We start from the raw sequence: 9189 nt of genomic DNA, 5'->3' as shown, positions 1-9189 counted from the left end.
CCTGTCGCTGCTGTGGAGATCCAAACGACCCCAAATTCTGTTCCTGGGGCCTCTCGTTGCCGCTGGAGCTCTGCTGCTGTGGACCTGTGGTCACTAATTCTGAGAGCTTCGTTGAGACCTGTGGCCGAACCTCCGCCGTCTGCCGTGCTGAGACCATCGTTGAGCTCTGCTGTTGCAGCCCGACCTCCTGATCCGGAGCCCTCACCTGGTCCCTCTGCTTGGGTCTTGTCCTGTCCGGTGGCCATCGCCCGTTTCTGCTTCATTACTCCATTCTGTAGTAATTACTACCGGCCTTAAGCCAGCACCTAAGGTTTCTTATTATATTCGCGGGCCTTCGATTCTCTACCCCTATTTTTCAGTCTGAATACTTATGTAAATGTCATATCAGTTTTTTTATTTTTAATACATTTGCAAAAATAAAATAAAAAACAACTTTTGCTTTGTCATTATGGAGTATTGTGTGTAGATTGATGAGGGGAAAAAAATAATTTAATCCATTTTAGAATAAGGCTATAAAGTAACACAACTTGGAAAAAGTCAAGGGGTCTGCCTACTTTCCGAATGCACTATAGACAGGTGTGTGCCTTTCCAAATCATGTCCAAATTAATCAATTGAATTTACCACAGGTGGACTCCAATCAAGTTTTAGAAACATCAAGATGATCAATGGAAAGGATGCACCTGAGCTCAATTTCAAGTATCATAGCAAAGGGTCTGAATACTTATGTAAATAAGGTATATCTGTTTTACATTTTTTATAAATTTGCAAACATTTCTAAAAAATAATCAATTTGAGAATAAGGCTGTAACGTAACAAAATGTGGAAAAAGTCAAGGTGTCTAAATACTTTCCGAATGCACTGTATATTCACAAAACTATATGGGCGATTGGAAATGATGCAGACAATTACATTGGACTCTACAATCTGCACTATTAAAGCTGATCTACACCCCAAAAAATGTAATTAAAAAATAAAATAATCTGTTATTCAATGGGCTAACAGCAGTAATGCCAAATTCAGTGTTTCATCAAATAATGTTATAATATATATTTTTGATACCTTAAGTCTTAAAATTCAAAATCAAATAGCTAAATGATCCTTGGTATGACCATCTTAAAACAATTCTATATGTTAACTTAGTAGAAACCCCCCCTCCCCTGGCTTAGACAGGGCTTAAACTCGAGAGGGTTAATCACCTTCACTCTTCTCACGACACGGACGCTACGCTACCACGGAAGCAGACAACTCGCTCTGAGTGAGTGTCTGAGAGTTTTGTTGTCCTATAATGTCCATGTTTTGAATTCTCTGACAGTAGACTTGTGTTATACCACAGGAACTTGTCGGTGGGCTCTTGTCAGATGGATGTCTACACTTCTAAAGAAAAGGAAAAAATACTTTTGTTGTCCATTTTCATTGTTGTGTGTCATAAACTTGACTAACTCATTGATAGCAACTCTCAACATTTCCGTTGACTGTTCTCCATAGAAAGACAGACACTAACACTACAAGCCAAGTGACTGAATTACATAATACATTTGCTACGATTACCTGAAAAAAAAAGACAATTTTGTATCTAGCACCCCCGCCAGTGACATGGGAAGGGAAGAAAATGAGCTAACTTTCAAATGAAATGTTGATGAAGATTAGGGATTTGATCATTGCAGATTTGGCCACAGAGAGTACACCACAGACTGCGCTCACTCGCTGCCCTTCCTTGTCATCTCCATCTTGACATTCTCATTGGTTGTCAGACATCATGCAGGGAGCTGGCCCAAGTCCCCAGATCATGACTATGATTAATAAATAATAATGGAGAGATCACAGCTCTATTTATAGACAGGCAGTTCAACCTTCACCTCACTTCACACACTGACCACGGTCATCCTCCTCAAGCCAAGACCACTACGTCATCCTTTCACACCTTCCTCTCACCACCTTACTATGAAATATTAACACTGGTATACTGTATGTTTGGAGGTTGGGGATGATGGGGAAAGTATCACCTGTGTATTTCATCAGTGGACAGCGATACATCTGTGTGCTTTTTCTCTGAAGTAGACAGTACACTATTTGTAGTTACACCTGCATACTGTGTCTATTAGAAGCACTGTATCTATTAGAAACACACCTGCAAACATGACGGTGATAATTAAATGCTATGTCATTATAGGATAAGACTGCCTAACACACCTAGACACCATCTCTTCTGTACAATGTTCTATAAGTATTGTGTGTAGCCCAGAAGTATAAAGCCTGTATGTGTCTTTAAAAATGACATTAAAGGGAGAGGGAAAGGGGGATACCTAGTCAGTTGTCCAACTGAATGTATTCAACACGCTCACAATCTTTATGCCATACTGTATCATGGGGAATAGCCCCACCGATGTGGCTGGATGTTGAATCCAGTCCAAAGTGTGTGTTTCTATGTGTGCAGGTGTGCAGGGAGGGAGATGCAGTTAGGCAGGCACACTGGGTGCCTGTGAAGTCAGGGGGGGCTAGGTGGAATGTTTCCTGGGGCGACACCTGACAGCGGTGGGGTGGATGCGCCCTGGCACTTCTGTACATCCATGTCACTGCGGATAAAGTCACTGCCTGTGATGAAGAACTACAGCTCTGCTGACACTGTCAGGGACAGGAGTTCTCTATACTTCTATTCTTGTGTCCTCCTCTGTCTCCCTGCGCTCACTGAACAGACAGCTGGGGACAGGTGGGATGCCCACCGTTGTCTGAGGTGGAGGTGCCAGCACCCTTGTCGTTGTCAGGCACATGGTATGAGATGCATGTCCAGAAAGCAAGATGAAGCTGTGGTTCTCTCTCTGCTTGGGTAACAATCAAGAAATCCAATTGGGACTTGGTGCGTGGCCTGAAGTGAGTCGAAAGTGTCTCTCCTCTCCTTTTCTTCAACTGGAGATGCAGGATCTGGCAAACTCTGCTATAAAACGTCAAATGGACACCTATTAGCGTTAGTAAGTCCCGGGGGAATGAGAGAACATGAGACTGAGACACAGCCAAGGTGGAGACAGTGTGAAGGACTAGTAGTGGCTTGTATTGTAGGAGAAGCATGGCACAATGCCCAGTGAGAGTCATCAGATCGGACCTGTGTGTAGGCTGCTTTATTTCATTACATTTCACGTTACCCACTGTCATACGCAGGGCGGGGGGTACACAGGCCCATACGCCGGTCATCGATGTCTTTTTTTTTGGTACAATTTATTTGTATTTTAAAACAATACAAAACATAGAAAAGACAAAATACAACGCACTCAAACATCAGTGACATCACACCTGCCCAGACCCACCTGCTCACAACCCCATCTCCAGCGCCCGCATCACTCTCCACCACATGGCCTCAAACTGCATCATTTTGTTTCTCTCCATTGCCCACACACTTTCAACATTTAGATAATAAAGCTTTTGACCTTTCCATTGTGTTAACTGGAAATCAACCAATCCCTCCATCGTTAAGTATACGTTTTTTCAAGATGATAGGTTGGACAACATTTTTCTTGTCTATCTGGTATCTCACTGCACCCTCATATGTCATGTCTTGAAATATGCAGACAGATGGATTAAAAATACATTTATATTGTAATACTTCTGACAGGCAACTTTTTAACTCCGCCCATAACTTTGACTTTCTAGCGTTCCCAGAAGGCATTAATTATTGAGTCATTGTCAGTTTTACATTTAAGACATGACTCTGACATTGTGCAGTCGAATTTGTGCATTTTTCTGTATAATTAAACCTATACATTAGTTTATACTGGATTAAGTCTGCATTTTCGTAAACTGTAACTTCATTAGTTATGTTCCAACATTCCCTCCATCTTGTGCCAATATCAGATATTTCTAAGTCTTGGTTCCAATAGTTTATTTTTTCCCCCCGAAGAGAGTTGGATAGGCTCTCTGCAAGGTTTTGTATATCGTACCCATCTTATAAATATATTTTTCTGAGTCAAATAGGATTCCCCAAAGACTGCTCTGATGTCCAAAAGATTTCAAATCAAAATATTCTGATATGAAACTTTTATGTTGCATGTATTTGAAAATATCTACATTGGTCAGTCCAACATTGCTTTAAATGTTTTTATTTAATACCTCATTTTGACAGTAACCCTCCATAAAGTCATTCATAAACCTTTTAAATTTCCATATGTAGGAAGCTAAGTTTTTTCTTCTTCTTGGGCTTCAGGATTGTGACTGAAAAAGTGCTTCAGGCTATGAATTATTTATAGATTTTTTACTGATTGAAAGAAAGGGGATATTGGTGAACAATTGCCGTGGTCAAGGCTTGGACGGCGCCAGTGCAATGCGTGGAGTTGACTCAGGTGTTCAAAAGAGTATGTCAGACCGAGACCCTAATGCTTCTTAGGTCGTTCTTTATGAGATTTAGTTTAAATAAACGATCTCTCTGCAGAAGCTAGTTACAGGGATGGTAAAAGCTTGATTGCGGTAGCAATGTCATGTGTGCCGAGAGTTCTATTTAGTCCTTTTTCTTTATTCCCTTGTGTGTACTTTATTTTGAATATATTAACCTAGAAGTGCTTTAAATATTTATCCTACCTTGAGCTGTTTTAGTTTATTTCTTATTTGAGTGACTTCCTTTTCTTTGAATTGTTAAACCTTTTGTGAGTTTGTCTCGTTGTGGGAATGAGTGTGTTAATCAGGGACCTGAGCCACCACGCCCCACACACCTGAGGAGCATTGGGGCTAATGAGCAGCCCCTGCACAAAAGGCAGCTCTCAGGTGTAGAATCGAAGGACCATGAGTATACAGTTGAAGTCAGTGGTTTACATACACCTTAGCCAAATACATTTAAACTCAGTTTCCACAATTCCTGACATTTAATCCTGGTAAAAATTCCCTGTCTTAGGTCAGTTAGGATCACCACTTTATTTTAAGAATGTGAAATGTCTGAATAATAGTAGAGAGAATTATTTATTTCAGCTTTTATTTCTTTCATCACATTACCAGTGAGTCAGAAGTTTACATACACTCAATTAGTATTTTGTAGCATTGCCTTTAAGTTGTTTAACTTGGGTCAAATGTTTCAGGAAGCCTTCCACAAGCTTGCCACAATAAGTTGGGTGAATTTTGCCCAATTCCTCCTGACAGAGCAGGTGTAACGGAGCCAGGTTTGTAGGCCTCCTTGCTCGCACACGCATTTTCAGTTCTGCCCACAAATTTTCTATAGGATTGAGGTCAGGGCTTTGTGATGACCACTCCAATACCTTGACTCTGTTGTCATTAAGCCATTTTGGCACAACTTTGGAAGTATGCTTGGGGTCATAGTCCATTTGGAAGACCCATTTGCGACCAAGCTTTAACTTCCTGACTGATGTCTTGAGCTGTTGCTTCAATATATCCACATAATTGTCCTTCCTCATGATGATTTCTATTTTGTGAAGTGCACCAGTCCCACCTGCAGCAAAGCACCCCCACAACATGATGCTGCCACCCCCGTGCATCATGGTTGGGATGGTGTTCTTCAGCTTGCAAGCCTCCTCCTTTTCCCCCCAAACGAAACGATGGTCATTTGAGCCAAACAGTTCTACTTTTGTTTCATCAGACCAGAGGACATTTCTCCAAAAAGTATGATCTTTGTCCCCATGTGCAGTTGCAAACCGTAGTCTGGCTTTTGTATGGCGGTTTTGGGGCAGTGGCTTCTTCCTTGCTGAGTGGCCTTTCAGGTTATGTCAATATAGGACTTGTTTTACTGTGGCTATAGATATGTTTGTACCTGTTTCCTCCAGCATCTTTACAAGATCCTTTGCTGTTGTTCTGGGATTGACTTGCACTTTCCGCACCAAAGTACGTTCATCTCTAGGATACAGAACATGTCTCCTTCCTGAGAGGTATGACGGCTGCGTGGTCCCATGGTGTTTATACTTACATACTATTGTTTGTACAGATGAACGTGGTACCTTCAGGTGTTTGGAAATTGCTCCCAAGGATGAACCAGACTTGTGCAGGTCACCATTTTTTTTTCTGAGGTCTTGGCTGATTCATTTTGATTTTCACATGATGTCAAGCAAAGAGGCACAGAGTTTGAAGGTAGGCCTTGAAATATACTGCTCAAAAAAATAAAGGGAACACTTAAACAACACAATGTAACTCCAAGTCAATCACACTTCTGTGAAATCAAACTGTCCATTTAGGAAGCAACACTGATTGACAATAAATTTCACATGCTGTTGTGCAAATGAAATAGACAACAGGTGGAAATTATAGGCAATTAGCAAGACACCCCCAATAAAGGAGTGGTTCTGCAGGTGGTGACCACAGACCACTTCTCAGTTCCTATGCTTCCTGGCTGATGTTTTGGTCACTTTTGAATGCTGGCTCACTCTAGTGGTAGCATGAGACGGAGTCTACAACCCACACAAGTGGCTCAGGTAGTGCAGCTCATCCAGGATGGCACATCAATGCGAGCTGTGGCAAGAAGGTTTGCTGTGTCTGTCAGCGTAGTGTCCAGAGCATGGAGGCGCTACCAGGTGACAGGCCAGTACATCAGGAGACGTGGAGGAGGCCGTAGGAGGGCAACAACCCAGCAGCAGGACCGCTACCTCCGCCTTTGTGCAAGGAGGAGCAGGAAGAGCACTGCCAGAGCCCTGCAAAATGACCTCCAGCAGGCCACAAATGTGCATGTGTCTGCTCAAACGGTCAGAAACAGACTCCATGAGGGTGGTATGAGGGCCCGACGTCCACAGGTGGGGGTTGTGCTTACAGCCCAACACCGTGCAGGACGTTTGGCATTTGCCAGAGAACACCAAGATTGGCAAATTCGCCACTGGCGCCCTATGCTCTTCACAGATGAAAGCAGGTTCACACTGAGCACGTGACAGAGTCTGGGGACGCCGTGGAGAACGTTCTGCTGCCTGCAACATCCTCCAGCATGACCGGTTTGGCGGTGGGTCAGTCATGGTGTGGGTGGCATTTCTTTGGAGGGCCGCACAGCCCTCCATGTGCTCGCCAGAGGTAGCCTGACTGCCATTAGGTACCGAGATGAGATCCTCAGACCCCTTGTGAGACCATATGCTGGTGCGGTTGGCCCTGGGTTCCTCCTAATGCAAGACAATGCTAGACCTCATGTGGCTGGAGTGTGTCAGCAGTTCCTGCAAGAGGAAGGCATTGATGCTATGGACTGGCCTGCCCGTTCCCCAGACCTGAATCCAATTGAGCACATCTGGGACATCATGTCTCGCTCCATCCACCAACGCCACGTTGCCCCATAGACTGTCCAGGACTGGCGGATGCTTTAGTCCAGGTCTGGGAGGAGATCCCTCAGGAGACCATCCGCCACCTCATCAGGAGCATGCCCAGGCGTTGTAGGGAGGTCATACAGGCACGTGGAGGCCACACACACACTACTGAGCCTCATTTTGACTTGTTTTACGGACTTTACATCAAAGTTGGATCAGCCTGTAGTGTGGTTTTCCACTTTAATTTTGAGTGTGATTCCAAATCCAGACCTCCATGGGTTGATAAATTGGATTTCCTTTCATTATTTTTGCGTGATTTTGTTGTCAGCACATTAAACTATGTAAAGAAAAAAGTATTTAATAAGATTATTTCATTCATTCAGATCTAGGATGTGTTATTTTAGTGTTCCCTTTATTTTTTTGAGCAGTGTACATCCATAGGTAAACCTCCAATTGACTCAAATGATGTCAATTAGCCTGTCAGAAGCTTCTAAAGCCATGACATAATCTTCTGGAATTTTCCAAGCTGTTTAAAGGCACAGTCAACTTAGTGAATGTAAACTTCTGACCCACTGGAATTGTGATACAGTGAGTTATAAGTGAAATAATCTGTCTGTAAACAATTTCTGGAAAAATTACTTGTGTTTTGCACAAAGTAGATGTCCTAACTGACTTGCCAAAACTATAGTTTGTTATCAGGAAATGTGTGGAGTGGTTGAAAAACGAGTATTTAATGACTCCAACCTAAGCGTATGTAAACTTCCGACTTCAACTGTAGTAGGCTACACTGCATCAGCAGCGATTTAAGCATATAAATCTTGGTTGGGGGGGAAAAGAAGTGGGATGCATGCCAGCAAAGCCACAATGCTAAACAATACATTAATTGTACTATAACGGTGACCACATACTGTTAGGGCCTAACATAAAGCTGTCTCAACAGCAGTCCCAACATCTTACCACTGCTACACAAGGCTATCAGCGGAGCCTTGTCTGGCAGTGAAACAGTTAATTCAGCCTCATTTAATGTCTTTTAAAAAAGCATAGCTGATATGGCTGACTTGCTTAAACAAATGTGGTTTCTAATGACAATTGAGATGTATAAACTATGGCATAAAGGTACGACAAGCGGATAAGAGGCAATCCATCATTTCGATTAAGACATTAATGAGCGAGCTAGGACGGACGTAACGTTAGTCAATATAACTATTTGTTTAGCACTTTTGAAATGTACAGCGACAGAATTCAGAACATGGCCTTTCTTAGTGTTCTCCCTGTACACCAAGTCAGAACCGTAAGATAAATAAAGGTGGCATATAAGCTGACAGTGAAAGCTCTTACAATTTTCAATGATTACATTTCTTTAAAACAGATTATGGGCTGCATGTCCACCACCAAATCAGAACAGTAGGCAAAATTAAGAGGGGTAAATAGACCAAATTATTAGGGTGAGGCACATGGGCTACTAACATCTTACTTCACAACATTCATTTGGTGTTACTTTCTTAGCTACATTATGCATATCTCCCTGGCATATCATATAATTTATGCAGCAGCATACAATACATTTTTGGACTCACCTTGTTGTGCTGTGCTCACTTGAACCAGGAGGTGGTGTGGCGGTCCTTCGTGGGCAAAATACTTGGAAAAGAGCCCCGTAATCCCAGATTTGGGACCACACAGCCACGGGTTCCTTCCAAACCACTCATTGTTGAATTTGCAATTTCCAACTTGTGTAATATTTATGTCCAATGGCCGATGAGCACCGATACATTTTCAATAATTTCTCTTCAAATGACAAGGAATTGCCAGTAGATTGTCGACTTGATTCATGACGATGCAAAGATTTTGAAAAGTATGCTGTTGACATGATCAGTCCAATCAAAGCTACTGTACATATAACGTGATTTGACGTAATTTTATCTGTGGCCAATGACCTTTATCCTTCTTGGATGGACACTTCTAATGCAACTCTATGGCGGCACCCAA

Source organism: Salmo salar, chromosome ssa11 (genome assembly GCF_905237065.1).
Source record: "Salmo salar chromosome ssa11, Ssal_v3.1, whole genome shotgun sequence".
Taxonomy (NCBI): domain Eukaryota; kingdom Metazoa; phylum Chordata; class Actinopteri; order Salmoniformes; family Salmonidae; genus Salmo; species Salmo salar.
Note: the sequence above shows the minus strand (reverse complement) of the source record.